The sequence below is a fragment of the Vanessa atalanta genome, chromosome 6, assembly GCF_905147765.1.
Source record: "Vanessa atalanta chromosome 6, ilVanAtal1.2, whole genome shotgun sequence".
NCBI lineage: Eukaryota > Metazoa > Arthropoda > Insecta > Lepidoptera > Nymphalidae > Vanessa > Vanessa atalanta.
This window is the reverse complement of record NC_061876.1, coordinates 13,032,197-13,058,743: the sequence shown is the minus strand read 5'-3', so window position 1 is coordinate 13,058,743 and position 26,547 is coordinate 13,032,197. Positions and strand designations below refer to the sequence as shown.

At 34.1% G+C, this 26,547-nt stretch overlaps 1 protein-coding gene across 8 annotated transcripts in view; it reads left to right on the top strand.

Annotated features, from left to right (window-relative positions):
* LOC125064465 (disintegrin and metalloproteinase domain-containing protein 22) overlaps positions 1-26,547 on the top strand; it is a 494,578-nt gene that overhangs the window by 82,505 nt on the left and 385,526 nt on the right. The gene's annotated exons all lie outside the window — the stretch shown is intronic.

Genomic DNA, 26,547 nt, shown 5'->3' with positions numbered 1-26,547 from the left:
GCCACCTACCAAGTCCTATCCAAACCAAGGATGCAAAGATATCTTGTCGGAATCCGTGAAATTATTTTGAAAGAGTTTAGTAACATACACACATACAGAAAAAATTGTAGAAAAAAAATCCTTTTAAGAAAAGTCCAATTAAATACAAAAATATTGATGTACATAAATATATAGTTTACATGAGACATTCAAGATGTCGGTTTGGCAACATGTCAGTGGAAAGTATTTTGCGGAGACAAAGTATTTATTGTGGCTCGACTATTGGGTTCTTCTTTGATATTTTTCTAATTTTCCACACAAATACACATGTAATACGGGCATCTCATGGGAGAAAATACTTGACTATTGGCATTCAGTTCGATTGAAGTAAACTGCTTGGTGTCTTGCACTGGTTGTATTAAGGGATAAAAATTAGCAAATAAAAATTTATAACTATTATATTCCTGACTTCATCGGCTACGGGGCCCAAATCTAAGCCCTTCATTATGACACTTGTCAACTTACTTGGTGGTAGGGCTCTCGCAAGCCCACCTGGGTAGCTACCATCCAATCATCATTTATTGTACCGCAAATCATCAATATTAACTTCTGTTGTGTTACTGGCATTGGATATTTAAGAAATGGTTAAAACTTCATATAGTGCCAATTTCTTCGGGCGTTTGCGACCTTATCATACAATATCATAAAACAAAACTAAAAACAAAAATGAGATAATTAACTAAGACAAAGCTATTAAGAAAGTCGATACAGGTTACCAATATATAAATCTTCAAATATTTACAATAACAATAATCAGTCGATACCTTAGAAAGTATTTAAATCTAATTAAATCTTCAATACAAATAAATATGTTAAAAGAACCAATTGACGAATAATCTAGTTTAAGCCCCGTTATTAAAATCTTATATTTTATTACAATTGAATTGTTTTCGGAATTGATTGTTATATTAGAATATTTATAATGTTAAAAACGTAAATTGAAGCTCGGCGCTGTTAAATTTGTAGCATTTTTTTCCTTAGTTTGCCGACGCATTCTTCTTATTGGATCGTTTCGGATCAAGGAATGACTCTGTATGTACTGCACCGATAGCTATAAAGGATATTGGTACATTGCTATTATCTTCACGCTCGGCTTGCCCACCTGAATCGTTTTTAGTGTTCATTGAGATCCTGGAAGAATTGGATTCAATACTTTTGTATATCATGCTATCCTTTATAAGCCCTCTGTAATATATAGAAGAAATGCATGTACACGCCTTGTACGTTAACGGCCTTACAAATGTATGGCGGATACACACTGGTTGCAATATCGCACAAAGAGCTTCGTATTTTATACCGACGAAAACGAAGATGCGATTGAGATACTGATGAGGAGAGTATAAATGGCGGCTGCTTAAGAGATTCTAAATTGAAGGTACAAAAAACGTCCATTGTAGATATGAGATATGAGCTGATAATGAACAGGCTGGTCGACTACCATCCAGAGTTATACCCTTTCAAGGACACAATCCGTGTCGATGAAAGTCGCCTGGAAGCTACTACAAAAAAAATAATCTTAAAACATAAATAATCTTGCTGCTACTCATTGTCAATTAGATATTTGAAAGACGACAAAGTATAGTAGTAAAACTAATTGTACACAAACAAATATATATATATGTGTTTGTGTGTATGCGTGTTTATTTAAATTAATTTATTGAAATAAATATACATAACGATTAAATAATGATAAACATGATCACTACACGTCAAGACTATTTAAATTCGATTTTTACGTATCGAGTAATTCGTTGAACGAAGCGAAAATAAAAATGCCACGTTAATTCAATTTCCTTCGTTGTCTAGTAGCTTTTAATTGTGCTTAGAGGACAGATAATTTAACCAATGTCACGTAGGATAGAGAACACGAAAGAGATTGATCGGCGCGGCCGAGATTACATCATCAATTTAATTCCAGAAGCAGACAGAATAGTGGCAATTATTGTTAACAAGTGTTTATTCCGAATTTCGCAGAACAAGAACAAGAACTTTCATAAGCAGAAACCTTAAAGGTCAATTTCTTAATTTCTGAATTCAAAATGATGAACTTCAATACAAATTTTTATTCATACGATATTGTTATGAATGGTATAATTGCTAACCTTATGTACTTGTCCAATTGAAAATGCCGTGCTTATTTCTTGGGTCAATGGTCATTTGTTCTATAATTTAGTCATTTATAAAGTATCATAGTTCTATGCTTGTAAGTTAATTTTTATATTACTAAATTTTACATTCACATTACACACTTGTATACTATTTTGTTAAAAAAAACAACATGGTTATATTTAGTATTGAATATTGAACAGATTATTTAATATTTTTACAATTTTTTTTTTCAATAAAATCTAATGAGCCATTTTATAATGACGTTTTTACGTATTCAAATTTGTTAAAACGAATAGCATACATATTAAAAATATTAGTCAACTGATATTGTATATTGTAAGTTATTAACGAAATACGTTATTTATTTCACTTATGTAATATCATATTATATGTGTAAATACGTAACAATTATTCCCAAAAACAATTACTTGCATTAAGGAATCAATGTTAGACGATTAAAAATTCTCACCGATCCGTGTTGAAGAAGCCCATCACAGTGGTTTAAGTTCCATGCGTGAAAAAGAAAACAGCAATATTTAAATGAATATAGTCTAATCTATACATATAACAAAATTGGAGTGTCTGTTTGTAATATTAAAATAACCCATTTTTACTAAATGCATATGAATGTATACATGGTACATATACCAAAATAACATTTTTGTCTGTCTGTCTGTCTGTCTGTCTGTCTGTCTGTCTGTCTGTCTGTCTGTCTGTCTGTCTGTCTGTCTGTCTGTCTGTCTGTCTGTCTGTCTGTCTGTCTGTCTGTCTGTCTGTCTGTCTGTCTGTCTGTCTGTCTGTCTGTCTGTCTGTCTGTCTGTCTGTCTGTCTGTCTGTCTGTCTGTCTGTCTGTCTGTCTGTCTGTCTGTCTGTCTGTCTGTCTGTCTGTCTGTCTGTCTGTCTGTCTGTCTGTCTGTCTGTCTGTCTGTCTGTCTGTCTGTCTGTCTGTCTGTCTGTCTGTCTGTCTGTCTGTCTGTCTGTCTGTCTGTCTGTCTGTCTGTCTGTCTGTCTGTCTGTCTGTCTGTCTGTCTGTCTGTCTGTCTGTCTGTCTGTCTGTCTGTCTGTCTGTCTGTCTGTCTGTCTGTCTGTCTGTCTGTCTGTCTGTCTGTCTGTCTGTCTGTCTGTCTGTCTGTCTGTCTGTCTGTCTGTCTGTCTGTCTGTCTGTCTGTCTGTCTGTCTGTCTGTCTGTCTGTCTGTCTGTCTGTCTGTCTGTCTGTCTGTCTGTCTGTCTGTCTGTCTGTCTGTCTGTCTGTCTGTCTGTCTGTCTGTCTGTCTGTCTGTCTGTCTGTCTGTCTGTCTGTCTGTCTGTCTGTCTGTCTGTCTGTCTGTCTGTCTGTCTGTCTGTCTGTCTGTCTGTCTGTCTGTCTGTCTGTCTGTCTGTCTGTCTGTCTGTCTGTCTGTCTGTCTGTCTGTCTGTCTGTCTGTCTGTCTGTCTGTCTGTCTGTCTGTCTGTCTGTCTGTCTGTCTGTCTGTCTGTCTGTCTGTCTGTCTGTCTGTCTGTCTGTCTGTCTGTCTGTCTGTCTGTCTGTCTGTCTGTCTGTCTGTCTGTCTGTCTGTCTGTCTGTCTGTCTGTCTGTCTGTCTGTCTGTCTGTCTGTCTGTCTGTCTGTCTGTCTGTCTGTCTGTCTGTCTGTCTGTCTGTCTGTCTGTCTGTCTGTCTGTCTGTCTGTCTGTCTGTCTGTCTGTCTGTCTGTCTGTCTGTCTGTCTGTCTGTCTGTCTGTCTGTCTGTCTGTCTGTCTGTCTGTCTGTCTGTCTGTCTGTCTGTCTGTCTGTCTGTCTGTCTGTCTGTCTGTCTGTCTGTCTGTCTGTCTGTCTGTCTGTCTGTCTGTCTGTCTGTCTGTCTGTCTGTCTGTCTGTCTGTCTGTCTGTCTGTCTGTCTGTCTGTCTGTCTGTCTGTCTGTCTGTCTGTCTGTCTGTCTGTCTGTCTGTCTGTCTGTCTGTCTGTCTGTCTGTCTGTCTGTCTGTCTGTCTGTCTGTCTGTCTGTCTGTCTGTCTGTCTGTCTGTCTGTCTGTCTGTCTGTCTGTCTGTCTGTCTGTAATCCAAATAATTTAAATTCAAACAACGCACACAAAGTCGCGGGTACAGCTAGTTAACCATAAAACTAGATATATCACAATATAGTAGGTAAGTGGCAACCAGATGAGTTGTTTCCAAGCTCTACCAGCTACCATTTGCTTGCATCGATCATGAGATTTAAAATAAATCGATAGTCAACAGAAACGCTAAGCGAATACATCAAAATTGATTATGTCTGGCTATAAAAGCTCTCATGGGAAGTCTTACGGGTGTTAGCGTATTACCAGACTAATCGATCGTTTGATTACAGTTTATGATTATGGGTAGATCCAGTTAATTGTTTGGTTAGATGTGTTGTCTTTTAATTAAGAACAGCTTATGTTATTGTATTTGATTGAAGGCATAAAACGTTTTGTAATTAATTAAAACTGTCCATTTGAGGGTGAACGATTTAGTTTGATACTTTTGGTTTGACAACTCTTTATTACTTTACGTACTTAACATATATTGATATAATATTTTTATTTAAAGGATAAACCTGTGATAGGAGGATATTTTATTAATCTATAGTTATGTATCGTTGAACTTAATCTTATTAGAACTTATGATCTCAGACGCTCGGAAAGATTACAGTTATTACAAAAAAACAACGTCATATGAATCCTATCAGTACAGTTCAACATACAGACAGAGTTCGCATTTATAATATTTTTCGGATGTTCTGATGCAAACTTTAGTATAAATTAAATAGTAAAACATTCTTGCTTGCTTCAATCTTGCTTGTATCAATTCTTCACGTAAAACTTGAAACCAGTGAGTTACGATCGACGGTTACATTAAAAAACTCCACGTGTACCAGCTATCAGCCAGTTTTACCACACAAAGACGAAAATAGAACAAAATGAAACTCGTAATCGCGTTGTCTCACGGTCATCTGTTCTGAACTGCTCGGACGTGCGTTCCGTATGTTTGGGCCATTCGTCATCTCCACGCCAGCGTGCAAGTGTACTACATAACGGATGGACGTAAATCCGTATAACCTTTGAATCGTGAGAATTGTTGAATTATCTTCTTAAGTATTCATATTGATTGTTGATGTTTGATGATGTATTTATTATTGTGGAAGAGATACTTTCAGTTCGTCTGGGTAGATACCACCCACTCATCATATAGTCTACCGCCAAACAGCAATACGTAGTGCAGTGTTTGTATCTAAATAATAACTATGGTAATAGTTATTAACATTGTCTCGTGCTCACGGTGTGGTGGGGCGAACGTCATTAGGGCGAGAGCCATTGGCGAGAGCTGACGTGTCACTTACGTATACTGTGTGTTGTCGAGCCAGTGAACCATTTAACATAGTGTACACTACAAGTGGCGACGAGGACAAAGGTCTGTTTACACATATGTACATATAAAATTAATAAAAATATAAAATAAAATAAAAGGGAGTAATGTGTCGAACTTTACTGAAAAAGTAATAATATTATTTTAATGAAACATCGTATAACATAGTTATAAATAGGATTAAACATTGCTATTAAAGATATTTTTATTAATAGTTATAACGTAAAGATAACTTATAGGACAGTAAGGAAGTGTTCAATATAATAACACTAATAATTTCAATTATATATAAAATAGTTTGATAGTATCATATTAATGATGAACGCCTACACGAAAAATATTGCAATTTTATTTACCTACGTATTGCTTATCAAAATTAATATTCTTTTTATTATCTACATATTATTTCTTTTTTAATCAGGCGTATTAATTACCATTTTATCTGATAGTGGTCATTAGACTTAAGAAATCTTAAAAGTATTAAACCTACGTGGTGGGTGTACGTTGTAAATACAAATAATAAAATGTTAAATAAAAGCTAGCAAAATTCCGTTAAATTGGAAAGTTGGTGCAAATGTACCTCCATTAAATTGGAAAACATTGGTACACAGATACCTCCATTAAATTGGGAATCGATGGTACCAAGATACCTCCATTAAATTAGGAATCGATGGTACTAAGATACCTCCATTAAATTGGGAAATTATGGTACTAAGTTACCTCCATTAAATTGGGAAATTATGGTACTAAGTTACCTCCATTAAATTGGAAATTATGGTATTAAAATAATTTCATTAAATTTGGAAATTCGAGCAACTGTACTTCCATTAAATTGGAAATATCAGGTATAATATACCAACAAAAAAAAAAAGAAAAACATCATATTATTTCAGATTGCCCCAAACAACTCGTCACTATGTCATACGCAACAAACAACTCGCTGTCATTGGAGAAATTGGATTTAGAGGGAGACGGTGGTTCCTTAGGCCAGCGCTGGGAGAAGTGGAAGCGGTCTTTAAATATCAACCTGGAAGCAAAAGAAATTACATCTCCGATAAAGAAGAGGGCAACTCTTTTATTACTTGGAGGTTCAGGTCTACAGGAGATATTCTATAATTTGCCTGGTGCGAATGCTGAAGCTAACGAGAATAATGATGTGTTTGGAATAGCGATAAGCAAATTAGATGAGTATTTTACTCCAAAACAGAGTAAATTGTATGAACGACATGTATTCCGTTTAATAAAACTAGAAGGGGAAAAATTTGATAAGTTTTTAATAAGATTAAGAAATCAAGCCGAGAAATGTAAATTTGACAATCCAGAAGAACATTTGATAGATCAAATCGTAGAGAATTGTTTATCAGTTGATTTACGTAAGAAAATTTTGACAATAGGTGACAGCATAACACTAGATAAAATTATTACAGAAGCTAATACATTAGAGGTTGTAAATCGACAAATGGAGGAATACGGGAAACAGGATAACCAATCGGATGTAAACTCTATAGCTTTTAAAAGAAATGAAAATGAAACTAAAAATGAAAAGAAAAACACAATCTTCGTAAATAGGAATAAAGGATGCAGTAGATGTGGGAATTCCAAACATTTTGCGAATGACGCAAAATGTCCGGCGAAAGGAAAACAATGTCACAGTTGCGGAAAATTAGGACATTTTAGACAATATTGCAAGAGTGGTAGAGAAGGAACTAGGAAAAGGAAAATAGATGAGATAAATAGGCAAGAAGAAGAGCGATCGAGTAAGCAGCCTCGAAGAAGGAAGGAGGTTGATAATATAAGTGATAAAGAAGTTGATTATGTCTTCAACATTAATAATGAAGCGAACATAGAATGTGTCATTGGAGGGATAAGAACGAATATGTTAATTGACTCCGGATCTAAATATAACCTTATTACGGACAAGACGTGGAATACATTAAAAACAAGGGGTTTTTATATTTCAGTCAAGATGAGAAGCCAAACAAAACATTTTTTGCATACGGTAGTAGAACACCACTAGAAATCGTAGCATCCTTCGAGACTACTATTAAGATTAATGGAAAAGAACAACGCGCAAACATTTATGTTATTGCGGGAGGATCAAGAAATTTACTAGGCAAAGATAGTGCTAATCACATTGGTGTACTGAAACTTGGAACCAGCGTAGATCAGATTGCAAATGAACCATTTACGAAATTTAAAGATGTTATGGTAGAGATACCTATTGATAACTCTATAAAGCCTATTTCTCAACCATACCGCCGGGTTCCAATACCACTTGAAGAAAAAATAGAGATAAAAATTAAAGAATTACTGGACAACGATATTATAGAGGAAGTTCGAGAACCATTAAAGTGGATATCTCCAATAGTACCCATATTGAAGGACAACGGGGAATTGCGTCTCTGTGTAGACATGCGACGTGCTAATGCAGCAATAATGCGGGAGAACCACCCATTACCATCCATGGATCATATTTTGCCAAAGATAAAGAAAGCTCAGTATTTTAGCAAGTTGGACATAAGGAACGCATTTCATCAAGTGGAATTGCATCCAAACTCAAGGCACATTACGACATTCATTAGTTCGAAGGGCCTTTATCGTTATAAACGTTTTATGTTTGGCATTACTTGTGCACCTGAGTTGTTCCAGAAAATACTGGAAAATATACTTCTTAAATGTGATGGAGCTGTAAGCTTTATTGACGACATTTTGATATTCGGTGGTACTGAACAAGAACATGATTCACGTTTAGATAAAAATATCACAGGTTCTAAAACAAAATGACGTTTTGTTGAACAAAGGCAAATGTTTGTACAAAGTGCAAAAAGTAAATGACATGAGTTAAGCTGAGTTTCTTTCGCCGGTTCTTCTCAGGTCCGAGGTGCTAAATTCCGAACCGGTGGTAGATTTTTGACAATCAATAAGCAAGTGCAAACACTTCTATATTGAATAAAGATTTTTGACTTTGACTTTGACTTTGCCCTGAGGGAGTTAGACCCTTAACTAAGTATATTGAAAGCGTAGCCAAATTTAGAATTCCAAAAACGATTGAGGAATTACAAAGTTTTTAGGGTTAGTAAATTATATAAACAAATGGATACCTAACCTAGCTACACTGACAGAACCATTAAAGTATTTATTGCATTTTAAATTTGGAAAACATACAAATATTGAAAAGTTTTGGAAAAATGAACAAGATCAAGCTTTTGTGCAATTGAAAGACAAACTTACGAAAATTCAAACACTTGGTTACTACGACGTTAATGATAAAATTCAAGTGATTACTGATGCTAGTCCTATCGGATTAGGAACAAGAAAGGATTACTTTGGTTGGATTGCCGCATGCACTTGCTCCAATGAAGCGTCGTGAACTTCCGATGGCTCCCTGGGTAGATATAGCAATAGATCTGCTAGGTCCATTGCCTAGTAATGACTACTTATTAGTCGTTGTTGACTTTTACAGCCGTTACAAAGAAATAAAAACAACAAAAACTATTACTAGTGCTCAAATTATAAAATTATTAAAAGAAATATTTAGTCGATTAGGTTACCCTTCATCAATAACGGCAGACAATGGTCGACAATTTGTAAGTGATGAAATTAAGAGATTCTGCAAAGAGTGCAACATATTATTGCTTAATACGATTCCTTACAACCCGCAACAGAATGGCGAATTTGAGAGACAGAATCGCGACATATTGAAACGTTTGAAAATTGGTAAAATTGAGACAAAGGATTTACAAGAAAGTTTGTGGGAATACCTCATGATGTATAATTCTACCTCTCACTCAGTTACAGGGAAAACACCAACCGAATTATTTTTTAAAAGACAGAATAAAGATAAAATTCCAAATCTACAAGACTTTAATAATAAAGAAGATGACATTGAGGCTAGGGACAGGGATAAAGAACAAAAGGAAAAAGGGAAGGAGTATAGAGACAAGAGACGGAATGCACAGGATCCAGATTTGAATGAAGGAGACAAATTATGTGTAAAAGAAATGGATAAAGCAAATAAACTTGTACCAAATTATAACCCAACACCACACACTATAGAGAAAGCAAAAGAGGGAGATATAACCCCGAGAAACGAAAAAACAGGACAATCATTAAGACGGAATATATTACATCTGAAAAGAGTTGAAGGCGAATGGAAATCAATTCAAGAAAAAGAAGCTAGGAATCATGATTTGGAGCAAGAGTAATTGTAAAAGAGTAATTATAAAATATTACATAGAATATGAATAAGTATAAATTACTGTATTGCAATGATTATTAAATTTTCAATAAAAAAGGATGTAGTGTTTAAGTGATCTAAATAATAACTATGGTAATAGTTATTAACATTGTCTCGTGCTCACGGTGTGGTGGGGCGAACGTCATTCGGGCGAGAGCCATTGGCGAGAGCTGACGTGTCACTTGCGCATACTGTGTGCTGTCGAGCCAGTGAACCATTTAACATAGCGTACACTACAAGTGGCGATGAGGACAAAGGTCTGTTTACACATATGTACATATAAAATTAATAAATATATAAAATAAAAGGGAGCAATGTGTCGAACTTTACTGAAAAAATAATAATATTATTTTAATGAATCATCGTATAACATAGTTATAAATAGGATTAAACATTGCTATTGCTACACGTAGTATTCTGGTTTCAAGAGTGAGTGAGCCAGTTTAACTACAGGTAGAAGGAACATAACATATTAGTTTCAAAGGTTGGCGGAGTATTGGCGATATAAGGAATACTTAGTATTTCTTACAGCACCAGTGTTTATGGATGGTAGTGAATATTTACCATCAAGTAGCCATTTGCCAGTCCGCTAAATATTCTATAAAAAAAAAAAACTTGGAGGTCAAATCCACCACTTAGACTACTTGATAGCTTATCACTGTTTCGTCCGTCATCAAAGCGCCAACGATCATTGAAACCTTTATTACCTTTTAAACTTTGTGTCCGTAAAAACACTATCTCATTTAATCTACCAACAGTAACACAACAATATAATTTAGTTTTATTAGACAGTAAAATTGTTCAAAATAAATTTACGAGTTTTTGGGGAACAGAGCACGAGGTAAATAGCTACTCATATCACGAAGATCATTGCACCTTGAATAAAACCAAAACATTAAATACGTACGTGAACCTGTGCCTAATAAAAAGGTTCAATTGTTTATCTTATATAATAGAAAAGAGCATAGTCATGGGGCACCAGTTTCAACGAAGTTTCTTTCGTTGTACATTATGTATTAAATAAGAGACGATGAAATAAATCGACAACGTTTGACAATAGATCAATGACAATAAATAAATATTCCTTGTGAATTCAAACAATAACGAAGTATACGTTCAAATAATATTACATAAAATCGTATTTAATAGAAAGAGACAGGAAGAAGGGAAAGAGAGGGAAATGTCACCTAGAACAGTCCTTACGTGACGATTTCTGCTACTGCTTTAAGAGCCGCGTAAGAGAACTTCGTTCCAAATACTTCTCGATTAAAGTATTTACTTTAACGTAAAGTCTAAATGTCATACGCATTTGACCAATAGGGTGTAAACTTAACGACCTCACTTATAAAACTGAATCAACATCTGAATTAAAAATAATCGAATGTTAAGCGTGTATCTCACACATCAGCTTAAAAACTAACAATATGATCATGGAATTTGCGACTAACTGCACGTACGTGGTGCGAACTGAGCGATCCATCATTCGTACAGCGTGCGGCTTTATGAATCAAATAAGTTGAACATGCCGTAATGTGCGTGCTCTTCAGATTTATGATGTTAAATTTACTAGCTTGGTACGTGTGTATTTCATTAGAATTTCATATGTGCGTTGCAACGTTAAATATTGTTTAAAGAAGGATTTTTGGAATAGCGAAAATATGTGTAACAGTTTGGACAAAAAAGGTTTTAATTGTGTCAAGTATAATGTTGATGATTATGTCGTCCTAAGTGATTCAGGTCAAGGCAGCCAATTTCAAAGGAGATCAGCTCATTACGCAGGACATACTATAGTGTAGAACTGCGTGCGCATATACATGTGCACACTTTATTCACACACTCTTATAATCCGATGGCATGGCAAATCTGATACGATCGGAAAGGGTTCAGGAAGACCATCGCCTCTACGTGCTTTCCGAGAGTATACTTTCAATTTTCAGATTACGGGTTTTCATCCCGACCCGAACTGGGGTTTGATGGAAGAACCTTGGAAAACGGAATACTAGATCAACGAGGCAGATATAAGTCAAATTTAGGTATTGAAGGACTTCATGGATGCATTGGAGCAAGTTTTGTTATTACTTTTTTTTAGCTGTGCCCTCAGCTTTGCCCGCATGTAGTTCAGTTTGAGGCATTATTAGGCATTCATTCATACGTGCGCGAAGATAACGCAGTTCAGTCGCGTTTTTCATTCTGGCTCTTTCCATTATTTTGGGCTGAAATCTGATTATACATGAAAGTAAATTCAGCCTATGCTATTTTTTGATAAAGATGCTTTCTAATGTCGAGAAAAATGGTAAAATCTGTTCAAGGTACTTACGTTAGGTAAGTTAAGTTAATCGACCACAAACAAACAAATCTTTTCTTTTTATAATAAGAACATTCTTACGGGAGATGAAAGGAAAATAACTTGAAATTTATTAGTTCGCGTGTATCTGCGTGTGCGTGCGTACGTAATTTAAAGAGTACGACGAAATAAACGTACCTGCGTACCAAGGTTTGTAGCCGTCTCCGAAAAACATTTGTAAACTTGCAGCTACAGCAATTGTATGACCGAACAGCTGTAAGTTTTTTGACGTAGTTAAAGCCGCAGTTTAAAAATTATCTTTTGTCTTTAATTAAATAATTTATCACATAATTCCTACAATAGACTATGGTCTTAAAACATTTTCAAATCATAATGTTAAAGTTCAGTGCCATTATGACCGGAACACGTAATAAAATACAGTAAAAGTAATAAAACAACGCTTACATCTTTGTAACATTTGTATGACGTCACATGTATGACGTATACATGTAGCACTTTACATATTAACTTTTAGAGAACTTCGTAGCGTCGCTAGCTTGCTGGGTGGGTTGTCGGTCTACATTATAAACCACATTTCTTCGGCCATAACTCCTAGATTCCGTTGTTTTAAAATTTTCCTCGTGGTACGTGGTATTAAATAAATTAATTTCTACGAGTATTATTACATCCTTTCATATCATCATGAGGCTGCTGAGGTTTCTTTTCATTCAATGTTTGAAAACAGTTTTAGCTTGGTAACATGCACTCTCATGCGATACGAAGTGCTAGTTCTGGAGCTCAAAGAGAATTTAAATAATTTTAATAAAATTCATAGATGTGGTGCATATTATAATATACTTTAAATATTTGTTGGAACTGTGTGCCGTCGCATCTAAGTACATGTGAATGAAAGAGATGGAAGTATATTTTTTTATTATTCCATGGAATGTCTTTCATTGCGCTGAAATTTTTAACATGTAAAGCAAAAAGAACCAGTTCATAAACAATAAGGATTAATTATTATTTCATTAAAATAATTTACTTATATTATACTAGCTGTTACCCGCGGCTTCGCTCGCGTAAAATATGAATAGATTTACAAATTAACTTAAAATATTACGTTACTATAATACCTCTTTGTATACCACATTTGTGTGTATTTCAGCCCTTATGGTAGAATATCCAGAAACGCTTAATTGCGAATCAACTCCTTTTTAATCGGTAGCCCAAAATTAAAATTTTGAGTTTACGAAATGTCAACAACTATTTTTCCCTTTAGGCCTAAAATATCAAGAAACGCTTAAATACGTATCTACTCATTTTCAAACAGTAACCCAAAAATTAAGTTTCATGCTTCTAAGTTCAAAAATGACGGTCTTCTATACAAACGTTCAACCCCTAATTCACCCCTTTAGGGGTAGAATTTACAAAATTTCCTCCTTAGTGGGTATCATGATATGATACTTTATAAATGTACACTGTACAGCTTTAAATATAAGATTTATGCTTCTAGTTCTAAAAATGACAACACTTTCAACAACCTTTCAATCCGCTTTTCAACCCTTTACAGCACTTTTTTCTCAGGCTCTAGACTATTTGTGTACTAAATTTCATTTAAATCGGTCCAGTAGTTTCGGCGTGAAAGCGAGACAGACAGACAGAGTTACTTAAGCATTTATAATATTAGTATGGAAGTATGGATTTTACACTGGACATTGTAGGTTATCGTTTTGAGAACCACCCACAATTGTTTTACTTAATCAGACCATCGTGTGTCGAATCAACTTGTGCTGTCTTAAGAAAAAAGGGAGGCTTTATCACACATTGGGGTAACCCACATTTATATTCTGTTACTTTATTTTATATATTTCGTCTATATTCGTCAAAATGACATTCGAAACAATTTAAAAAAAAAATTACCACATACCCGTGTAAATAAAATAGAGCCCACATTATACAAATATTACAAAATTAAAATTAACAATAACTAAAAGTTTTATGTGCTGTAAGTATGAAAGAAAATTGTAATACCGATGGATTTCTTTAACGACTTAATATCAATATAAGTTTATTTGCAGTTAACGTCTGACAAAGCTGTAGGCACAGCCCGTTTCGAAATGATTCACGACACAACTCGGAAACAATGAAGCAATATGACTGTGTGTCCCGAAAACAAATACAACATCTAGTAAAGTCATACAATTAAACTAGTGTGTTTATTCTGGTCCAGTCCTACAGTCAAATTTAACTGGATTTCGGCAACTCGTTAGTAAAACGAAAGTTTAGCAAATCTATGCTCGGAACAAGATATGTCAGTATCATGTGCATAATCCTTCAGAAAGTTATACGAGCGAACTGTTAGTAATTTGAATTATTGCATTTCCGGTTATAATTGCTAGTTTTAGTTTGATATGTGAAGATATTTCTTTCTATTAATACGAACTTACATAATATACGGTTAGTTGTTGTATTGACTTGATTAGTCTTACAAGTCTTTAAACACAAGACGTCACAAATAACCAATAGATTTATACTAATCTGATTTAGAATAATCTGTATTAGTGAAATAATTATTGTGACTGCACCTTTGAATATAGACCTAAGCTGTTTCTGTCTTTCCTATATGCCTTTTAAGACCTATAATTTTCTAACACAACCATTGCTCGTTCATCGCTCGTTCTATTAGTAAAAACTGCATTAAAATCAGTCGAGAGGAGTTAGCGGGATAAAGATCGTTAGAGAAATCTTTGTGTTATGCTATTTATAAATAAATAGGTCTTTTGATTAGAAAATGCAATTCAGATATCAGTTCCTAACATCATTAACATAACTCCGATTCAGGTAACATGACCATCGTCACGGTAGCATGCCCGCCGATGAGACGGAGAGGGTACCGCTGGTTTTTTAGTGGGTATTCCGGTGTACCGGGGCACATCTTGGGCACCGGCGAGTCCCACATACTCCCCACTTCCAAGTGAAGGAAAATCGTAACGCGTTTTTCTAGCAATAAAAAAAGGTAACATGACCATACATGAGATTTAACCATATAATCTTACGTATAAGGTTTTTTTTACATAAGTGGGAAATAAATTACGTAATAAGCAGATGTCGGGAACACGTTCGTTCAAAGTTTTTACGTATTCGGGGGTTGAAACGACGCTGTATAAAGTGCGCCATTATATATAATGTCTACTGAAGTAGATGACGAGTTTTGTGGATAGTGTTTTGAGGCGGTTTATTTGATGAGACGTTTCATTTCTTTTGTTGTGTAATTATTATTGCTAAATGATTGTATTCATTTTGAGGATGAGAAACAGAGTAATGTTACTCGTAATAAATTCTTCGTTGGTGAAGATGGAGTAATTAAATTTCATATATCATCTTTCATTATTTCTGACTATGAAGTAGCCTATTTTCTTGTTTGTGTTTTTTCCCATTATTTTATTGTCTTAGGTAGGCGGACTAGTTGCTACCGATTTGATGGTAAGTTGTCACCACTTTCAACTGACATTGGTACTGCTAGAAATATTAATCTTTATCATCAATGCGCGACCAACATTGGGAACTAAGATGTTATGTGCCTTGTGCCTGTAGTTACACTGGCTAACTCACCCTTAAATCCATACGCAACAATACTAAGTTTTACTATATCTAGAATGGCTTGCACAATGCCCTACCTAGCTACTTACGAATTGAATAGTTCAAAAATTTTATAAAAATTATGCGTGTAATTTGGAATGTTATGTTTGGATAAAATAAATCAGTAAATAGTTTTTTCTATGTTCCATTACAATGCCCTGCATCCTTTATTTAGATTCGATCATTGTAAACGTTAGGTATCAAAAACGTGTAATAATACTTGTAAAATAAATAAAAAAAATCTGCTCTGAAAATAACGTTCTTAATATATATTTTTAAGTCGGTTCTTTGTTATATCGACCTTCACCTCAGTGCAGAAAACAATGACCCTGAGGTTTTTTATTCGGAAAATCTCCCCGTTACTACGTGGCTTAGAATATCAACGTAAGGGATTTTCCAAGGTAAAAACTTTTTCGTATCGTTAAATATTTCTTATAATATACATGCGCGTCGAATTATAAGCAGTTTTAAAATCAAATTTAGAATATATTTTTTTTAAGTTAACTCGTATAAGCATTTCTGAATTGTCATTTTATAGGAGTACCATTTAAAGTTACCACTGGTTTGGAATGCAGATTGTAAAAAAATCAAATAATATACATTTAAAACCATGATTATATAAATAGCGTTATAAGCTTGTATAATATAATACGTATTAATTTTTATTTTTTTGGACGAAGTTCTTCAGGCGACAATGGAAATGAACGTTCAGAAATCGTCACGTAAGAAAAAGACGTTATGACTCTCCAGGCGACCAAAGGCCTCAAAGGCGAAGTGACAAAGAGGAAGAGATAGAGAGGAATACTCTTTCTCTTTTTTTTACGGCTTAATATGACATAGTTTATACTTATTATTTTGTTATTGTTTAAATTCACTCGGAATTTTTAATAACAATTACATTTCTTGACATTTAAATATTCTCAAGCATTTTTAATTTATTACATCGTGTTTGTTATTGTATAAATAGTATATACAAAAAGTAGCTTAGTTCCGTAACAGGATGCCCCACGAACGTGTCTTTTTTTTTAAAAAAAATAATTATAATATTACAGAGATTATTATACTAATTGTAATATGTGAGACACGGATTATAAAATAATTTAAAATTCCGTGCATGGACTCAGTCGAGTAAAATACAAATTAAACTTTACGTATAGTTATTTGGTACTTTTATTGCCCTCAGATAAGAACTAACTGAAAGTAATTTCACACGTTTCAATTTTAGTTGAACAACATTTGTTGTTTAACAAAAAAACAAAATAAACGTAAGAAAATACGAAAAACTACGACCTCCGTGGTCGAGTAGTGTGTACACCGGTTTTCATGGATACTCTACTCCGAGGGTTCGATTCCCGGCCGAATCTATGTAGAAAAAGTTCATTAGTTTTCTAAGTTGTCTTGGGTCTGGGTGTTTGTGGTACCGCTACTGCTGATTTTCCATAACACAAGTGCTTTAGCTACTTACATTGGGATCAGAGTAATGTATGTAATGTTGTGCAATATTTAAAAAAAAAAAAATGAAAAATAATTGAACGAGAACAACAGATGAGTATATTTTTATCGTTCCGCTTTTATTGAAAGTATGTTTGGACGATGAAAACGATTTCAATTTAGTATTAGATCTCTCGTGAGGACGATGACTGACTCGGCTTTGACAAGTTGTTATGTCCCCCCTTGTATCTGACATTAATAATACACTAGTTAGATATCTCACCTTACAAGTGTGGATCTAATACTTATTGACTTTCAGGCAAGATGTATTACACATATAATTATATTTAATTAATATAATGTGTCTCAAATGTTGGAAACGAATAACTATTGAGTTTTGTGCCAGCTCTTTTCGGTAGTATCTACATTCCAAACCGGTGGTAGTTTTATATAATATATGTAGTTTTGTCAAATAACGATTTACAAGTTATTGTAAAGGCCTACTCGAAAAAAAAATATTTTGATTTTTATTTGTTTTGTAGAATACAACAGATCATGAAGATTATTTATTATTATAGAGAGAAAAAAATCTTTAAGTAATACTCAACAAAATAAAAGTTGTCATCAACATACCAAAATAAAATACGAATATCCTTGGTTTCCAAGGAGAAGACGGGATTTTAACAAGTTCGAATTCAAACTCAGGAAAGGATGTTCACGTTCTGAATTTATGTTTATAATTCATCTCGTACTTGGCGATAAAGGAAATAATCGTGAGTAAGCTGACATATGGCAAATGAAATTCTACCACATTGTAACACTGATTTGAAGTATCTGAGTTATTAATAACTTCTTTCTTGCCGGTTCTTCTCCGTAGAATCTACGTTCCAAACCGGTGGTAGCTTTACTTTAAATAGTTTGTTAAATGACGATTCAAAAGTGCTTGTAAAAGCCTACTTGAATAGAGTATATTTTGATTTTGAATTTATAAATCTTTTCTTTAAAAACTAGAGGAGGGGTAACCCAGGCGTAGGACATTTACGGAACTGTTCCTTTACTTTTATGCTTTTAAATAAATAAAAATAAATGATGATAGTATTTTAAAAACCATATATAATTTAATTACATTAAACATATGTGTGGAATCGTCCACACGTGACGCAAACGTAAGTCAATAACTACGCAGGCAAAGCCGCTGACATTGGTTAGTATACCAATAATCGTTACCTGGTCATTGCTGTAATATAAGATCAGTAATATTCGATTTAAATGCATACTGCCCAGCTTGTCTTAAGCGCTATTCGCCTTTGGGAATGCACTTTGAACTTTGTTATTGCTATACGTGTAAAAGCTACGAATTTATTCTGGTGACCGGGTTCGGCGAAATATATTTAGGCGTATATTTTAGCAATTTTTATATATTTTGTTTTATGATATGCCCTTCAAACAGCAATTAGTGGGCTTTGTACGCTGTATAAGCTCAGTGCATTATAACGGAGTGAGAAACGCAGTCATTATTTCTAAGAATTCGTATCATAGAGTAAATAAATTCCACTTACTTTGTGCTTAATATAATTTTTCCTATTACAGTCCTTTTTGTGTATTAATTATTTTAATGTACATTTTATTTCTGACGTAGGTAATATATGTCATATTATATAGTCTTATTGTTTTTTTAATATTTTATTATTATCGTAAAGTAGTAAAGTTTTAATTTTCTGTTTTAAATGAAATAATTATCACATTTTAAATGATCTTATCAATCCCACCAATCGATTTGTCGAACCGTCTACCGAATTCTTGCACATTTTCCAGACACCATTAACCTTTAACCTTATTTTTTAAATCATAGTAGCTAGACTGTGAATAAAATTTAGAGTGACATTTTACATGACATTTAAAATAGTGTTTTTTTGTTATTCGATTAGTAAAGCCTTTAAATGTATTTACAAATTTCTTATCGGTTTATGATTTTAGTTGTTAAGATGTAACATTTTACATACATCATACACATACATTCTAAACCGTTTATACTTATTATCCTTGACGTATGTTGAACGTACTTAATATACAGAATAAAAAATTAAAAATGACCGATTGACATAAAACGCACATCTAAAACCGCTGGGTCTAACGTGATGAAATTTTGTACAGTAACTTCTGATAGAATTTAGTTACTTACTAAAATGTTTACTTTTAAGCTTATTTTCTTAAATTCATCTCCTAATTGGTATGAGAATTTAAATGGAACTGTTTCATTTTTGATATTAGAAATATAAAAATCGATAAGATATTAATGAATTTGAGAAAGTTTTTTTTGAAAATTCATCACCCATAGTAGATGAAATTTGGAATTATTTTTTTTTATGGAAGTGTGGCATGTATGACAGGTAGAAAAATGAAAGTTGGTTTTTAAACTTCTGTTTATCAGTGAAAGATTGCTGAGACAGCGTTTTCGAAAATAAAGCACCTGAGAGGGTGTATTAGGGGATGAAACTTGAATAAAAGTTCTTTATTTTCGAAGTTATATATAAGGAAAACGATGTTTAGGCACATGTTTATGAGTTAAATACAGTCGTTACAGCGGTTTTAAATATTGGTTATATAAGTTAAATACGGGATGAAACTTTATACGGAACCGAGGTACGAGGTATGAGGCTATTGGTAATATAGATTACCAAAACTCTAATACTTAAGAAAATTCAGTAGGTTCCTTAATGGTGTTTCCGATGGGATATCCCATCGAGTATAGATCTATTCACTCACGAAGTTGCGCCCCTCCACGTTAAATCTTTATTGGCGTACATTAGTAGTGTGTGAGAGTGACGCTTGTGCTTACGTTTACAAGATGTCAAAGTGTGCGTGAGACGACTAAGGGTAGAGACAGAAAAAACATACAAATTAAGTGATATTTATTAAAAATGTGCGCGCCTACGTGAGTAAATGTATACGCGACTAGCGGTTACATATAATAGTGATGGAAATTGAATACTAGTACTTATATACTAGTATTCGTATTCTACATACTTTACCGATATACCGATTATCTGTTTAAATTCATTTTGTCCTATAAAAACGACTTTTGCCTGAAAAAGCTAGTACCTAGTAGTAGTAAAGGTCTATTTTAATAATCTCTAGGCTTAATTTTTGTTTTTTTAAATGATTATTAACATTAGGACGTAAAGACGTTCTCACAAGGGACATAACATCTCAGCTCTGAAGGTTGGTGGCGCATTGGCGATGTTAAAGGAATGGTTTACATTTTTTACAGCGCCAATGTCAATGGGCGCTGGTGACTGTAAACCATCAAATTGTCACAAATATTATAAAAAAAGAATTTTCCAACCATGTATGCGAATTGAGTACCATCAAAATAGTTCACCTGTGAGCATTCATTCATTAATTTAAATTTATTTATTTAAGTACGTTTCAATAAGCAATTTTTAATCCCGAAGTCATGTTGCAGGATTGAATTAAGTCTAACGCTATTGAGAATAATCGACAAGACACACCAGACAATAACAGTTTTTTTTTATTGAATTAGCAATGCCTCATATGTAATTATTAATAATTCTTTTTACTACTACATTTAGCATTTTAGCATTAGCAGCCCATAAATGTCCCACTGCTGGGATAAAGGCCTCCTCTCCTTTGAGGAGAAGATTTTTGGAGCATATTCCACCACGCTCCTCCAATGCGGGTTGGCGGAATACACATGTGGCAGAATTTCGTTGAAATTAGACACAAGCAGGTTTCCTCACGATGTTTTCCTTCACCGCCGAGCACGAGATGAATTATAAACACAAATTAAGCACATGAAAAATCAGTGGTTTTTGCTGCCTGGGTTTGAATCCGAAATCATCGGTTAAGATGCACGCGTTCAAACCACTGGGCCATCTCGGCTCTACAAGTTGTTTACTACTACAATTAAGCTTAAAGCTTGTGCTAGGATTTGGGACGTCAATAGCCGTAGGGGTCAGGATTGAACCTGCGATTATTATTTCATTGCTAGGCGGTTCTTACACTAATATGCATAATATGCTTAATATGCATTCTTGTTATGTTAATTAAGTCTTATATTTTTTTATTATAAACAAGATATTTTAGTTTATAAATACGCAAAATTAATTTAAACATTGAAACAAAAAACAATACTGATATATTGTAGTAGACAGGCGCTTCGTTATATATTATGTATGTAGTGGACAGCCCTTTGGATCCATCAGTCCAGTTCACCGTGGAATTTGTAATTTTGGATTTCATAAACAAATTCGGTAAACCATGAAACGATCAAATGAATTGCCTCGAGTTAGGCCTTCACGGATCGCATCGTACGTACGACAAATATGGAACGCTATATTATGCTGAGTGAGTAAAAAAGGAAAATTGCCAATTTTCGTGTTGAAAATATCATCACCGTGATAAATATTTCGATAATTCTATAGTGACCTTAACTTAAAATGTGTTCATGTCGATTTAATGTGGTCGAAGCGAAAACGAATACTGTTGACTTTGTTTGTAATACAATTGTTTTTAATTATAAATTTCGCGTGTATTGACGTTGTATAAAAATTTTAAAGTATTTTTAAAGTATACTCGATGGTAGGGTCAAGTTTTATCCTGTCTGGGCTTTTTTTTATGGCATTTGTTGGCGGTCGAGTGAGTGACCATTCCTTACATCACCTATGCGCCACCAACCTTGGGAACTAAGATGTTAAGTCCCTTGTGACTGTGATTACACTGGCTCACTCACCCTTCTAACCGGAACACAACAATACAATGTACTGTTATTTGGCGGTAGAATATCTGATGAGTGGGTGGTACCTACCCAGACGGGCTTGCACAAAGCCCTACCACCAAGTGAACGTGGTACGTACGTGGTACGTTCCACCTACTCATAATATATTCTACCGCTAGCAATTAGCAATAAATAATTTGATAAACTCGTAATTTTACAAGACTAAGTTAAAATATTTTCTAATTTTTTTTCCTATATTTGTAAAAACTTACCATCGGCTTAGAATGTAGATTTTACCGACTCAAATTTAAATCACGAAGCAATATTAGTTACATGTCGTTGAATTGTTATAGAGTCTGTATAAAAAGAAGAAAATACTCTATAAATATAAAGAAAAAAAGAAATAATTTTCTTATCATACATACAGACTATTACCGAGTACGTCGTATTCAACAATATTTTTAAAAAGAGATATAAATTTATAAATTGCCAAAGGTAATCGTGGAATTTTATTACAGTTTGTCCGTAATATAAGGACAAATGCTATTAACGTTATGTTTCTGTTATATGTTCTATGAGATAAATGTAATTAATTTACCTGTTCTACGCTGGCAGCTATGTACAAACACCGAGCAAAAAATACGAGGACTCATTGCAATTTTACCTAATTGTAATTTGTTTACCTAATTGTAATTCAACAGGGAACAGCAGAACCAACGGACGTTTGTGTTGGTTATAAATATTTTCAACGAACGTCATTTTTGTATAAATAATAATATACGTAACAAAGCAACGAATCTTTTATACAGAATTTATTGTATATTCTTAATATAAATTTCGAGCTTGACAATGTCGGTTACATTGGCAGTCTTACCGTTTAAATATTAAAAATTAGTATGCGTACAAATGGGCCACCTGATGGTAAGCGATCACCACCGACCATAGACATTGGCGCTGTGAGAAATATTAAACGTTCGTTACATCCCCAATGCTCCACCAAATCTGGGAATTAAGATTTGCCTCGTGCCTGTAGTAACTGGCAAATTCATAATTCAAACCATAATACGTTTAGTATTTCTGCTTAGCGGTAGAATGTGTGGTACCTACCCAAACGGGTTCGCATAAAAACCTATCACCAAGAATCTTTATATAACGTAAAAGTGACGTGGTTACATATATATATATATTGGTAATTCCGTATTCATAATATTACTAAAGCGTCATAAATTATAATATTTCCCAGAGTTCCAAAGGTCAGTCAATATTCGTTTCTACGAACAAATATAAGTTTATGAAATAGCCAGTCAATCGCGATACATAAAAGTTTTCGGTCTTTGAAGTCGACACGCACTCTGACGGAAATTTAATGCTGGACATATTTCGTCTGACGGCGCCGATATTGAACAAAACTGTAGGATTACATTTAAATTTGATAAATCAAAGGAACTTCGATTTAGTTTAAAATATACTTTCTTATAATCCGATTAGGAGTGGAAAAATAACTCCGTCGATCGTGACTGTCTATTACGCTTTTATGGTACTGAAACGAATTTAATAATATTTAGTATTAAGCAACGTTGAACTCCATTGAAGGACATAAACATATGCATGAGTTTTTGTTCTACTACTACTTAAATCTTGCAACTGAATTTTAAGCCTAAACATAAACAAATACATGAGTTTTTTTCTATATAAAACCGATGCTTACTACTTGGATCTTGCAACTAAATTTTAGCTCTGATGTTATATAGTTGAAAATTCTATACAATAATCAATGAAGATATTTTTATTCATTTCAATCATAAAATTTTAATTTTATGAAAGTGTTTTAAACGTAAAGCTACCATCGGTTCGGCATATAGATTCTTCTGAGAAGAACTCGTAGTAGTAACTCTTTTTCAATATTAGCAGCCCGTAAATGTCCCACTGCTGGGATAAAGGCCTCCTCTCCCTTTGAGGAGAAGGTTTGGAGCATATTCCACCACGCTGCTCCAATGCGGGTTGGCGGAATACACATGTGGCAGAATTTCGTTGAAATTAGACACATGCAGGTTTCCTCACGATGTTTTCCTTCACCGCCGAGCACGAGATGAATTATAAACCCAAATTAAGCACATGAAATTTCAGTGGTGCCTGCCTGGGTTTGAACCCGAAATCATCGGTTAAGATACACGCGTTCTAGCCACTGGGCCATCTCGGCTCTATATGTATTAAATATTTGAAATACAAATATATGTTTTATGAATGTATAAAAAAATATATATGTAATAATTGATTTAGAAAAAGCCATACGTTAAGAATTTTTCAATAAAAGTACGAATTACTAAGAAAATATTGGTTGAACATTCGTACAATAAAAGCGCAATTCATTACTTGAGTTAAAATCTTAGTATTATAAGACAGCTTCTTCATAACTAGACGTTGTAAGATTAATTAATTCTATAGTACATAAATTAATAACACACACGGTCGTGATACAAGTCTACAATTTAATCCGATGCTTATACTCCTGTCCTTATGACTGACTAGGCTTTGGATTAAGAGCCAGATCTTATCTAGATAAAGCGATTGATTTCATAATACGGATAACAAAGACGAAATGACGCAGTATTCTTGATACTTGATACGTGATTTATGAAGTCAATTTTGGTCCTCGTTACGTCTTATTTTTACCTTTTTTCTGTTCTTGTGGGATCTTAATAATTTGTAAATAAATATATAAAAGACATTTCAAATTACTGTAATGTCAGTTGATATTTTCCGGAAGTTCAATTTTATCTTTGTTGGAGACATGTATCTGTGTGTGCACACACACCGTATCTTTGTTTGAAATTTACTTGTTTTTGTGTAATTTATGTTTTAGAAACGGTAGAATTTTTTTATGTACTACCCCTCTAACCTACTTTTGAAGTACTTACTACCCAGCGTTCATCCTTGCGTTTTATGCGTAGTGTCATACCCATACCCATACCTAGAAGTCGTTGTTACCAGAATTTCGTTACTGATATTTTTAAATCTGGTCATATTTGCTTCATAGGCAAGTTTGATAAGAGTATATATAATACGAATATGTTGAGTAAAGGAATATTTGTTATCTACCAAAAGAACCGATAGAACCGGCTCTTACATTTCTCCATTACAAGAATGAGGTCTTAACCCAGTGGAACATTTACTGGCTGTTACTGTAATTAATTTGCGGTCCTAAATAGGTATTTCTATAACAAAATTTCACCATATCGAAGGTTGACCTTAAATTCCAGGAACGTCTTGAGTTAGCTTGGAATTCTTTGCATACTTGTCTTTGATAATAAATGTGATAGCGGTCAATGGTGTACGCTAAAGGTCGCTCGTTCAAACGCCTATGTTAAAAAGATATATTTAATCAATATAAATTCAGAGCGAGCAAAATAATTGTATATGAGAAATACATAATTCAAGGAATAGTAACGTTGAGACGCGTCTCTCAAACAATATGTCTAGAAAATTATATAAGCATTCTTGTTTATGGAATACTAGCTTCCGTCCGCTCGCGTGAAGGACGAGGGAGGGGGAGGGATAGGTGTTAGGTATAAGTTTAATCACGGTGTAACCTATCTTCATTTCAAATTCCGATTCCATCCAGCGTGATTGAATTACACACAACCAAATATACACCCTTTCACATTTATACCATTAGTAGAAAGTACAAATTTTACTGACAGCCACTGGGACAATAATGTTCTAGAGTAGAGACCGCGAATCGGCAAGCGTAGAGTAGATCGCCCTGTGGCACGGTGGAGCGATGATGTACGGAAGGTGGCTGGTAGAACGAGGATGAGAAGGGATCGGGCTCCGTGGCGCGCTTGGGTGAGGACTATGTCCAGCAGTGACAGTGACAGTGCAGACTAATCATGATGATAATGCTGATGACGAATTTTAAAAATATAAAATACCAGATTTCTAAATAAAGCGGTGATTTTTATATATTCACTAAGTCATATATGGATAATGGGTATTGTCACCTCTCCTTTCGAAGGGGAAGTTCTGTTGCTTGAAAGCGGTTGGTGGGTCATTTTATAGAATTGGATCAAATCAAGTTAAATTAAATCAAAACAATATCCTTTATTCAATATAGAGGCGTACTTACTTACTAAACAGGAAAATACCCTGCCCTGAGAGGAACTGGCGAAAGAAACCTAGCGGGTTGGCTTATTAATTTTTTTTTCATCTGACACGTACAAATTTCCTCACGATATTTCTTATAAAGAAGAATTATAAGACGAATTAAGCACTGGGAAATTCAACGTTATTTCAACTCCGGGTGTAAGAACGCACAATTTTCGACATTTGTCTTAAACGGTTTTTTTTATGATTATCTGTTTGACCCTTATATACTTCGAACTGTTCAAACTATCCTCCTAAATGTTGGCATTGGTTTTTTCTTGAAGAAGATTTCTATACTGTACACATTGATGCAACTCGTCACGACGACGAGATGGCTCTGCCGCTCATCATCAATCTTAACATCGTTCACATATCCAAGAAGCGAAACAACGTCAGCCATGTTTTGTTAGTAGACGATAATATAGCTATTATTTTTAGAAAAACTTCGTATATCTGAATTATTGTAAAAAGCTTATATTATTTTGAAAGCTTTATAGAATATTGTTGCAAATAAAAATAATAAAAAACACCAGTCTTGTAAAGTACGTTAACAGCCCAAAAGT